Consider the following 12934-nt stretch of genomic DNA (forward strand, 5'->3'; position numbering starts at 1 on the left):
AATAAATAAACTAAAGAGAGACATGGGATAGATCTCTGTTTCTTCAGCTGCAAAGATCATAATCAATCTGATTTCAGTATTGACCTGCTAGTGATGTCCATGTGTAGAGTACTCACTTGGATTGTTGGAAAAGGGTGTTTGCTATGACTAGCATATTCTCCTGACAAAACGATTAGCCTTTTCCCAATTTCATTTTGTACTCCAAGGTCTAACTTGCCTATTATTCTGGGTATCTCTTGAATTCCTACATTTGCATTCCAGTCTTCTATAATGAAAATGACATCTGTTTTTGGTGTTGTAGGTCTTCATAGAATCAGTCAACTTCATCTTTTGCAGAATCAGTAGTTGGGACATAGACTTGGATTACTGTGATGTTGAATGATTTGTCTTGGAAATGAACTGAGATCATTTTTGAGATTGCACTCTAGTACTGTATTATGGACTCTTGTTGACTATGAGGGCTGCTCCAATTCTTCAAAGGGAGCCTTGCCCTTTTGTAGTAGTAGATATATTGGTCAACTGTTTGTAAAGCTTCCTCAGCCAGTCATTTTCCTTTTTGCATTTCTTTTTCTTTGTGAACTAAAATGAACTAAAATTTATTTTTATTGGTGAATTAAAATGGACAGAAATGGGCCAATTGAATTCAGATGACCATCTTTGGAAAAGATCATAATATTGAGAAATATTGAAGGCACAAGAAGAGGTAAACTGAGGATAAAATGGTTAGATAGCATGATCTACTCAGTAGACATGAATTTTAGAAAACTCTGGGGGATAGTGGAGGACAGAGATGCCCGGCATGCTGCAGTCCGTGGGACCTCAAAGAGTCAGACATGACTTAGTGCTAAGCAACAAGAACAATAATGAGGCTGGGGTAGAACTCATGTCAGGAGTAGCAGTGTCAGTCTGGCCTTTCCCCTCCATTCTCTATTACTTGTAGGATCAATACGCTCTTCAGTCAATATTTACTTTGATACTTGCTGGCAGGGGAGATACCATCATCAAGAAGGTGGTATTCTCTTGATGAGGCTTATCCCTTGCGCTACAGAATTGCTAACCTCTGAAATTTTAACAAATGTGGTAAACAGAACTGCATTTCTTCTGTTAGCAGGAGACTGTGTTTGCACTTTCACCTAGTCATGGGGAAAATTTGAAAGCCATCCCTCAATTTTGGAACATGGTCTTAAAAAATAGTTGACACAATATGTAAATTCTTTTGATCATGCATACATTACTCTATGAGTCTCATTATTAAACCCCTTTAGTGGCAAGAGACTTCCATTCAGGACACTTTTTCCTTGCATTCCTTCCCTAATTGGAGTTCTCCTGATGCTTGTGGTCAGCAGGGTCACAATCCTTGGTCAAATATTAAGGTCTTCATTTTCCAACTTTCTAAACATGAAGTAAATATAAAATTTAGAATTATCTTTAGAAACTTCAGAGGTTCATCCTGCACACCTCCTCTAGTGAGTACACACACTCTATTTCTAGAAAAATAATTTAGAATGTGAGTAGTCCAGGTAGGAAAGGTAATCTAAGATGTTGCCTATTTAGCAGTAGAAAGAAGATATTTATATGTGTGTGTGGAAATAATTTAGAATAAGATGGAGATCTAGACTTATTAAATACAACTTCAACAATATTTGTGAAGATTGATAAATATAGCTAGCTCTTAGAGTGCTTACTCTCTGGCAGGCAATCTCTATACATATCTATTAAGCATCATTTACTTAATGTCTCATATTTAAGGTACATGGAATTCATTTGAGCCTCCCATGTGACTTTAGTGCTAATGAATCTGCCTGCCAATGCAGGAGACACAAGAGATGCAGGTTTGATCCCTGAGTCAGGAAGATCCCCCAGGGAAAGGAATGGCTACCCACTCCAGTATTCTTGCCTAGGAAAATCCATGCCCACAGGAGCGTGGCAGGCTACAGTCCATAGGATCACAAAGAGTCAGGCACAACTGAGCGACTGAACACACACACACACACACACACACACGTCTAATTCATTTAACTGTCCATACAACTAAGGTGGGGAGGAATACTACAGATGAGACATCATCTCTGGACAGGATATTGAGAAAATGACTTGAATCTGTGGCCTCGGTTCAGAGCTCCTCTGGGTAACATCACATTTGGCTGCCTCTAGAACATTCATGGAGTGATAGAAAGCAATCAGAGTGAACTAGACTAAATTTGAACAGTTTTTTCCCTATTTGAAGAAGTGAAAAAAAAAAACTAATAAAAATATTCTAAAAGACAATAAAAAGTTTAATGGTGACTATGAAAGAGAAGTCAATGACTGGGGAATGGAAGGAGTGAGAATTTAATTCATTTATTACCTTCTGTAGAGTTTGATATGTTAAACTGAATTTTAAGAAAATAAATTTTGGAGAGAAAAAATAAAATTAGCCTCTAATGAAACATTACCTATAAATCCCTTCTTATTTAGCATAGTTTCAGAGGTGCTAAGTAGAAAAATAACCCATTCAAGCAACAAAAGTAACTACGTTTAGGAAAATACTTCTTATTTTTGTATTTATATAGCTTATATTGAAGCACTAAAACAGGCATGAAAAATTAGAATTGATAGTTTACTGACATAACTAAATAAAAATAATTTATTTTTCTCTAAATAACTATCTTCCCTGTATGTCCATAATAATTACTTATAAATTATGAAGGAAAATTCTCATTCACAATAGCCAAAAAAGTCAAAGGGCAGAACAATTATGAATATATTCAGTAAATTTGTGTAAATATTTGACAAACCAAAGAAAGCCTGACTCAGCTAGAGTCATAAAACAAACTGAAAATATGGAGAACCAGATATGTAGAGCTTCTTTTGTTTGTTTTCCTTTCATTTTAAAAAAATATAATTGAGATAGAGTAGTGTATAAGCTTAAGATATATAGCACAATGATTTGACTTATATGCATCATACTATAATTACAAAGTAAGTGTAATTAGCAAAGTTTTGATACTATAGAAATTAGCCTACACATTTAGCACAATTCATTTTTCATTTATCTTCTTGCTATTTTCTGCTTTTCCATTGTTTCTTATTGTGTGTTTTTTTATGTTTATTAACAGAATAAGTATATATTCAATTGTTTATTGTAAACAGTTTTGCCATTTTTATTGAAAGAACAATTGACAGACAAATGGTTTAGAAGGATATTTTTTCACTGGATTATATTTTCCAAGACAACTAAATGTAGGATTATACTTGATTATATAATACATAATGATACTTAGAGTCATTCCAAATTTTTCAGACATTATTTTTCGGAAAAAAAAAAGTGATCTGACAAACTAGCTAAAGAACCCTTGATATTTTATAAATAAAACAATTAGGAAAAGAACACCCACAAGAATTTTAAAAAGCACACAACATACAAAAGTTCCATTATTACTTGAAATATGCTGCTTATTTTATAAACAGATATTAGAAATACAGTTACATTGTCATTTATAATTTACAAAGCATCAAGTTGAATTGATTGGACAGAGCCCCAAACAGGAATAAGTGGTTGATAGAACACGAAATGGTTACAAAATTATATCTGAAAGGAATAAGATTTTCAGGTAAACCAGCATCTGTGTCAAGCGCAGTTTATAACTGAGTACAAGCTGTGTTTAAACATGTATCAAAAGAGACCATGACCACAGAACCTTCAAATTATACTTCCATTGATCCCAGGCACCATTACTTCACTGTACCTGCCAGAGAAATCTCTGCTGTGTTAGTATCCTTTCAGGTTAAAGGGCTTAGTAACTACTTCTGGTTGTTAACTGGCTTAAATTCTACCATTCTAGGGACCAATAATTAATTCAAAATATGCTCACCCCTCTTCTGTTAAAGGTCTGTGCTCCCTAAGGAACAGTGCTCATCTTAGAAGCTTTCTCAGTAACAGCATTTCAAGTGTGAGCAGGGCAATTATGTTCTGAAACACATTCCTGTTCCTTTATTTATCCTTCACTGCTATGCAAAATCTTCAGGATGGCAGTGGGAAGAAACCCCAAGAATATCTTGATTTTGCAAAATGATAGAATATTCATGTTGCAGAGGGAGTTTGAGGATATAGTTTAAATCCCTCACTTTAAATTAAAAGTCTCTGCAGTGTTTATTTGATATACTTTAGGTAATGGAGGTGATTAGTAACAGATTCCCCATAATGATTGAGTCACCAGATTTTGATTAACATTACTAGTAGTATCCCCAGCAACTAAATTCCCTTTTGACTCCATTGTTAGAGTTATCATTCTTGTAGTTTCTTTTCCCCTTCCCCATGTTATGTGGGGATTTTTTTTTTTTTTTCCCCCTTAGAACAGCAGATCTTACAGTGTGGTGCCATTTCAGGAGCCCGATGAGGTCAAAACTACTTTCTCAATACTAATAAGATGTTTTTTCTTTTATCAATGTAGAGGGAGTTATCCAGAAGCTGCATAGTGTGAAATATTGAATCATGATCACTGTGGAAGCAGATACAAGAAACCAGAAACCACATATCAAAGAAATTTACAAAAATGAAAACAATGCAATTATTCTTTTAGAAGATATTGACTCTTTATTTTTTTTACTAAAATAGGTTCTTTTTTTAGCATATGATGATTACAGTGTTATTTTAAAATAAAGTTCTAAGTAGATATTTTAAACATCTGCTTTAATCCTTATGTGGTAAGTATCAATGTATATACATATAAACAAAAGCTCCTTGGAGTTCTGAATAAATTTAAGAATATTAAAGTGTCATCAGTTTACAAAGCTTGAGAATAACTGCCATTGGTGGTTATTTCCTTTTACCCGGGGGATAAGGGAAGAACATAGGGAAATGTGTCCTAATCATTGAAGAAATATAGTAGCTGATTAACAAAAAAACACTTATTAGTGAAACTTTTTATATCTGTCTTACTCACTACAGTTAAGAGATGTGAGGAGAATCATCTTGTATTATTTTTCACTAGTATATCTCCAGTAGTGCACAGTATTTATTTTCAGCAAATTGTTTCACATATATATTTCTCTATCAAAGTTTTTAATAGTTACTAAATAAAATAATGTATGGAAAATCTCTCATACAGGCCTTAGAGATAATAAAGTTTCAAACAGTGAGGGTAATAATGAAGATATTGTAGTAGTAGTAGTACTATTATTGTTGTTGTTTTTATTTTTCTAATTGAGATGAAATATATTTAACTTAAAGTACACACATCTTAGATGTGCACCTCAAACATGTAAATACCTTTTACATATGTATTTACCCATTTTATCATCACAAAGCTTAAGATATATTGTGTTAAAAAATATATTGTGTTTTTTTGTTTGTGTGAGTTTGTATTGCAATATTTTGCAGCAGTATGGAATTCCAGAAATATTGATATGGTAAAAAAAAATGGCAAAACACACTATATATAACAATATTGACTAAGTATATAATTAGATATTATTTTGGAGAAGGCAATGACAACCCACTTCAGTACTCTTGTCTGGAAACTCCCATGGACAGAGGAGCCTGGTAGGCTGCAATCCATGGGTTCGCTAAGAGTCGGACACGACTGAGCGACTTCACTTTCACTTTTCACTTTTATGCTTTGGAGAAGGAAATGGCAACCCACTCCAGTATTCTTGTCTGGAGAATCCCAGGGACAGGGGATCTTGGTGGGCTGCCCTCTATGAGGTCGCACAGAGTCGGACACGACTGAAGCGACTTAGCAGCACCAACAGCAGATATTATTGTAAAACTAACTCATTCGATTCCACAAGACTTTGATTCAAGTGTTAGTTTTATATTAAAAGTTAGCTTATTTCCTGGTCAAACTTTGTAAAATTTTGATTCTTGCTTTTATGTCACTCTTCCCTGTTTTGTTTTTCTTCAGCATTTAACAACAATGCATTTTACAATTGGTTTATCTGTCTTGCTTGTTGTGTGTGTATTGCCCACCTGAATGCAAATTGGATGAGGGCAGAGTGGTTTACTCATAGGCTTATGCTCAGTAATTAGAAAATGATGCAGTCCAATAATTGTCTATTATGTATTTGTTAATTGTTGAAAGGATGATAGGTTTTTAAAACATGTTTAATGCAAATGGAAAATTATGACCACATACTAATTATTCAAGTATGAGCACTGATGAAATGTAAAGAAAATAAAAACAAAACTTACTTGGATGTTTTTTTTTTTTTCGTATTTTTTTTGTTTTGGATTGTCTAACATAATTTATTTAGTAACTGAAATTAGAGAAATTCAGTAATGAAAACATAAGAGGGAAAGCACACAATGTGATTTGTCTCAGTTGCTGTATGACCTTCGAACGACCAGTGACTAAAAGCCAATTTAATAATTAATTCATAATGATTTGTCAGATTGCAGCAATATGGTAATACTTTAATCTCTCCATGCTTCAAATGCCAATATATTTCAAGTGACCTTTTGGATTTTCTTTTTGTATCTAAAAGCAAATATCTAATGACAAGAATGTTTCAACTTATACCCAGTACAGATCAAATTGTTGCTGAATCCTCTTACAGTCTTTGGAAAAGCACAGAATTCGCTATGTCATGAATTTCAATAAATGAGTAGAGGACAAATTGATAAATAAATGAAATATAACTGCCCCAAAATGATGAATGATAACTCACATGAGACTTTGGTATACTTTGGGAATCTATTCAATAATAGGAAATGAGAATCATGGTGAACAAAAGCACATGTGGTTTATCCTAAGGAATAAATGCTATTATACAACTTCATGTACTCATTTACCTGTGAGAGTGCAGACCTGCTTATCCTATAGAGGGTGCAGACACCCTTATCCTATCGTATTTTTAAGAGGGAAGAATCAGATAAACTGTCCTCTTATCCTCTTATACAGTGGAAGTGACAAATAGATCCAAGGGATTAGATCTGAGTGCCTGAAGAACTAGGAATGGAGGTTTGTGACACTGCACTGGAGGCAGTGATCAAGACCATCCCCAAGAAAAAGAAATGCAAAAAGTTTATCTGATGAGGCCTTAAAAAATAGCTGTGAGAAGAAGAGAAGCTAAAGGCAAAGGAGAAAAGAAAAGATATACCCATTTGAATGCAGAGTTCCAAGGAATAGCAAGGAAAGATAAGAAAGCCTTCCTCAGTGATCAAAGCAAAGAAATAGAGGAAAACAATAAATTGGGGAAGACTAGAGATCTCTTCAAAAAAATTAGAGATACCAAGGGAAACTTTCATGCAAAGATGAACTTTGGGCTCCAAAATCACTGCAGATGGTGATTGCAGCCATGAAATTAAAAGACACTTGCTCCTTGGAAGAAAAGTTTATGACCAACCTATACAGGACAGTATATTAAAAAGCAGAGAGATTACTTTGCCAACAAAGGTCTGTCTAGTCAAAGCTATGGTTTTTCCAGTAGTCATGTATGGATGTGAGAGTTGGACTGTGAAGAAAGCTGAGCGCTGAAGAATTGATGTTTTTGAACTGTGGTGTTGGAGAAGACTCTTGAGAGTTCCTTGGACTGCAAGGAGATCCAACCAGTCTTTCCTAAAGGAAATCAGTCCTGAAAATTCATTGGAAGAACTGATGCTGAAGCTGAAACTCCAATACTTTGGCCACCTGATGCAAAGAACCGACTCATTGGAAAAGACCCTGGTGCTGAGAAAGATTGAAGGCTGGAGGAAAAGGGGATGACAGAGGATGAGATGATTGGATGGCATCGCAGAAATGACGGATATGAGTTTGAGTAGGCTCCAGGAGTTGGTGATGGACAGAGAATCCCAGTGTCCTGTAGTCCATCGGGTTGCAAAGAGTTGGACATGACTGACTGACTGAATTGATGACTGATCCTATAGTATCCCACCCCCCCCCCCCAAGGAAAGATAGAAACCTCTAATTTGATGTGAAATCTTCAAATTTTTAATATTAGACATTTACTTTAAAAGTAAAACCTTGCTTAGAGCTTCCTTTGTTGTGCAGAAGCTTTTAATTTTAATTAGGTCCCATTTGTTTATTTTTGCTATTATTTCCAACATTCTGGGAGGTGGGTCATAGAGGATCCTGCTATGATGTATGTCGGACAGTGTTTTGCCTATGTTCTCCTCTAGGAGTTTTATAGTTTCTGGTCTTACATTTAGATCTTTAATCCATTTTGAGTTTATTTTTGTGTATGGTGTTAGAAAGTGTTCTAGTTTCATTCTTTTACAAGTGGTTGACCAGTTTTCCCAGCACCACTCATTAAGGAGATTGTCTTTTCTCCATTGTGTATTCTTGCCTCCTTTGTCAAAGATAAGGTGTCCATAGGTGCTTGGTTTATCTCTGGGCTTTCTATTTTGTTCCATTGATCTACATTTCCATCTTTGTGCCAGTATCATACTGTTTTGATGACTGTGGCTTTGTAGTAGAGCTTGAAGTCAGACAGGTTGGTTCCTCCAGTTCCATTCTTCTTTCTCAAGACAACCTTCAGAATGGGAAAAATAATAGCAAATGAAGCAACTGACAAACAACTAATCTCAAAAATATACAAGCAACTCCTGCAGCTCAATCCCTGAAAAATAAACGACCCAATCAAAAAATGGGCCAAAGAACTAAACAGACATTTCTCCAAAGAAGACATACAGATGGCTAACAAACACATGAAAAAATGCTCAACATCACTCATTAACAGAGAAATGCAAATCAAAACCACAATGAGGTACCTTTTCACACCAGTCAGAATGGCTGCTATCGAAAAGTCTACAAGAAATAAATGCTGGAGAGGGTGTGGAGAAAAGGGAATCCTCTTACACTGTTGATGGGAATGCAAACTAGTACAGCCACTATGGAGAACAGTGTGGAGATTCCTTCAAAAACTGGAAATAGAACTGCCATTAGTTCAGTTCAGTTCAGTTCAGTTCAGTCGCTCAGTCGTGTCTGACTCTTTGTGACCCCATGAATAGCAGCACGCCAGGCCTCCCTGTCTATCACCAACTCCCGGAGTTCACTCAAACTCATGTCCATCGAGTCGGTGATGCCATCCAGCCATCTCATCCTCTGTCATCCCCTTCTCCTCCTGCCCCCAATTCCTCCCAGCATCAGAGTCTTTTCCAATGAGTCAACTCTTTACACGAGGTGGCCAAAACATTGGAGTTTCAACTTTAGCATCATTCCTTCCAAAGAACACCCAGGACTATCTCCTTTAGAGTGGACTGGTTGGATCTCTTTGCAGTCCAAGGGACTCTTAAGAGTCTTCTCCAACACCACAGTTCAAAAGCATCAATTCTTTGGCACTCAGTTTTCTTCACAGTACAACTCTCACAATGATACATGACCACTGGAAAAACCATAGCCTTGACTAGATGGACCTTTGTTGGCAAAATAATGTCTCTGATTTTGAGTATGCTATCTAGGTTGGTCATAACTTTCCTTCCAAGGTGTAAGTGTCTTTTAACTTCATGGCTGCAATCACCACCTGCAGTGATTTTGGAGCCCAAAAAATAAAGTCTGACACTGTTTCCACTGTTTCCCCATCTATTTCCCATGGAGTGATGGGACCAGATGCCATGATCTTACTTTTCTGAATGTTGAGCTTTAAGCCAACTTTTTCACTCTCCACTTTCACTTTCATCAAGAGGCTTTTGAGTTCCTCTTCACTTTCTGCCATAGGGTGCTGTCATCTGCATATCTGAGATTATTGATATTTCTCCTGGAAATCTTGATTCCAGCTTGTACTTCTTCCAGCCCAGTGTTTCTCATGATATACACTGCATATAAGTTACATAAGCAGGGTGACAACATACAGCCTTGACATACTCCGTTTCCTATTTGGAACCAGTCTGTTGTTCCATGTCCAGTTCTAACTGTTGCTTCCTGATCTGCATATAGGTTACTCAAGAGGCAGGTCAGTTGGTCTGGTATTCCCATCTCTTTCAGAATTCTCCACAGTTTATTGTGATCCACACAGTCAAAGGCTTTGGCATAGTCAATAAAGCAGAAATAGATGTTTTTCTGGAACTCTTTTGCTTTTTCGATGATCCAGTGGATGTTGGCAATTTGCTCTCTGGTTCCTCTGCCTTTTCTAAAGCCAGCTTGAACATCTGGAAGTTCATGGTTCACATAATGCTGAAGCCTGGCTTGGAAAATTTTGAGCATTACTTTACTAGCATGTGAGATGAGTGCAATTGTGTGGTAGTTTGAGCATTTTTTTGCATTGTCTTTCTTTGGGATTGGAATGAAAACTGACCTTTACTAGTCCTGTGGCCACTGCTGAGTTTTCCAAATGTGCTGGCATATTGAGTGCAGCACTTTCATAGCATCATCTTTCAGGATTTGAAATAGCTCAACTGGAATTCCATTCCGTCCACCAGCTTTGTTCATAGTGACACTTTCTAAGGCCTGCTTGACTTCACATTCCAAGATGTCTGGCTCTAGGTGAGTGATCACACCATAGGTATTATCTTGGTCATGAAGATCTTTTTTCTAAAGTTCTTCTGTGTATTCTTGCCACCTCTTCTTAATATGTTGTGCTTCTGTTAGGTACATACCATTTCTGACCTTTATCGAGCCCATCTTTGCATGAAATGTTCCCTTGGTAGCTCTAATTTTCTTGAAGAGATCTCTAGTCTTTTGCATTCTTTTGTTTTCATCTATTTTTTTGCACTGATCGCTGAGGAAGGCTTTCTTATCTCTTGCTTTTCTTTGGAACTCTGCATTCAGATGCTTATATCGTTCCTTTTCTCCTTTGCTTTTCGCTTCTCTTCTTTTATGACCCAGCAATCCCACTGCTGGGCATGCACACCAAGGAAATCAGAATTGAAAGAGACACATATACCCCAATGTTCATCGCAGCACTGTATATAATAGGCAGGACATGAAAGCAACCTAGATGTCCATCAGCAGATGAGTGGATAAGAAAGCTCTGGTACATATACACAATGGAGTATTACTCAGCCATTAAAAAGAATACATTTGAATCAGTTCTAATGAGGTGGATGAAACTGAAGCCTATTATACAGAGTGAAGTAAGCCAGAAAGAAAAGCACCAATCAGTATACTGTTGGAGATATCTCTCCAGGACTTGGAAATGGCAAACCTGAAAGAACAACACTTGGACAGTCTCTGCAAGGACTGACAAGTTTATTTCTGCAGTCAAGCCTTTTTATAGGAGCAAGGAACAAAGAGCTTAGCACATACAGCCAGCAGAACACATACAAGGCTGGGATATAATCAGTAGAGATTATATAGAGAATGCACAGAGATTTGAGTTTTTTGAGGTTTTATCTTAGACTCTTAGACTCTTCCATAATATGTCCTAGGTAATTAAAGGGTGCTTTCAATTGAATTTTATCTGGCGCAACAAGTAGGCCATGATTTTGAAGAGTGGTGGTGACTTCATCATATAACTATTACAAACAAAGTTCAGATTCCATGGAAAGGAGTATGTCATCCATATAATGAATTATGAAGGCAGTAGGATATTTATCTCTACTGGATTGTAATAAAACAGATATGAGATATGGGCAAATGGTAGGAGAGTTCATCATCCCCTGAGGTAAAATCTTCCATTGAAATCTTTTAACAGGAGCCCTGTGATTTATAGAGGGAACTGAAAAAGCAAAACGTTTTCTATCTTTAGGATGCAAATGTATAGTAAAAAAGCATCTTGTAAATCAATAATAATTACAGGCCATCCTTTTCGCACCATGGAAGGGGAGGGCAATCCAGGTTGTAAGGGCCCCATAGGAATCATAGTATTATTAACATTTCTTAAATCTATCAACATTTGCCATTTTCCTGATTTCTTTTTTATTACAAAAATGGGAGAATTCCATGGGGAAAATGAAGGCTCTATATGATTTTTCTGTAACTGCTCATTTACTAATTGTGTGAGAGCTGCAAACTTTTCTTTAGTCAGGGGCCATTGAGGTGTCCATACTGGGGCATCAGATTCCCAATCGAGAGGCAGCGGTGTTAACTCAATGGCCCCCATCAAAAAGGCTCATTTAGAGAGACTGTGGCTTTTGTTTGTTCAAGAAAATCCCTTCCCCACAAATTAATAGGGATACTGGTAATATATGGTTTGACGTAAACTACAATTTGATCAGGACCATAAGTTTGTAAATAGGATGCACTGATGAAAGTTCATGTAGCATCAGCCTCTCCTACCCCTAACAGTCTGAAAGGAGCCACAGTCTTACCCCATTCAAGGGACCATTCTTCAGTTCTAATAATGGAAATGTCGGCTCCTGTATCCAACAGACCTGTGAAATTTTTTTCCCGTATCTTTAGAGTAAGCATAGGCTTTTGATGTTCCTTTAATAAGGTAGATAGTACGGCAGTAAGGTTGATGCTACCAAAACCTCCCTGCCTAATTTTATCAGATGCCCTCATTGGTTTGACATATGGCAAAAGTAATAATTGTGCAAAGCGTTCCCCTTTTTGTAGATATACATTTCTTAATTCTACGACATTCACCATGACATGTATCTCTCCTTCATAATCTTCATCCACAACTCCAGTCAATACTACTAAACCTTTCATTGTACAGCTGCTACGTCCCCAAATTAGTCCAACTGTTCCAGGTGGGATCGGACCATAATATCCAGTGGGGATTTTATGAGGATTGTATAATTCTATTAATTCCATATCATAAGGACTAGGTATATCAATGCAAGCACTCTTAGATGTAGCTGCTTGCAGTGTCATAATGTTGGGTCCTCCTTTTGTAGTGGGGCTAGAGGATAGCCCCTTTATCAGTTTCCCTGTTGTTTTTGTTGTTCCTCTGGTGTGAATGCATTTCCATCCTTATCAAATTTGGAACGACACTCATTCAACCAATGGAATCCCCTTTTACATTTTGGGCAAACTCCCGGGGCCCTTTCTTTATTAGAAGTAAGATTATTTTTGGCTGTTTGCACGGGCATTTGGCATTGTTTTTTCATACGGCCGGCCTTCCCGCAGTTAAA

The 12934-nt window shown here is 36.7% G+C and overlaps 1 non-coding gene across 1 annotated transcript; it reads left to right on the forward strand.

The window, feature by feature from the left end:
• The first annotated feature begins 973 nt into the window (after positions 1-973).
• On the forward strand, positions 974-1136 carry LOC133257903 (U1 spliceosomal RNA). The gene has a single exon (XR_009739760.1). It is a non-coding gene; the product is annotated as a U1 spliceosomal RNA (small nuclear RNA).
• The last annotated feature ends 11798 nt before the right edge of the window (positions 1137-12934 follow it).

The sequence above is a fragment of the Bos javanicus genome, chromosome 11 (genome assembly GCF_032452875.1).
Source record: "Bos javanicus breed banteng chromosome 11, ARS-OSU_banteng_1.0, whole genome shotgun sequence".
NCBI lineage: Eukaryota > Metazoa > Chordata > Mammalia > Artiodactyla > Bovidae > Bos > Bos javanicus.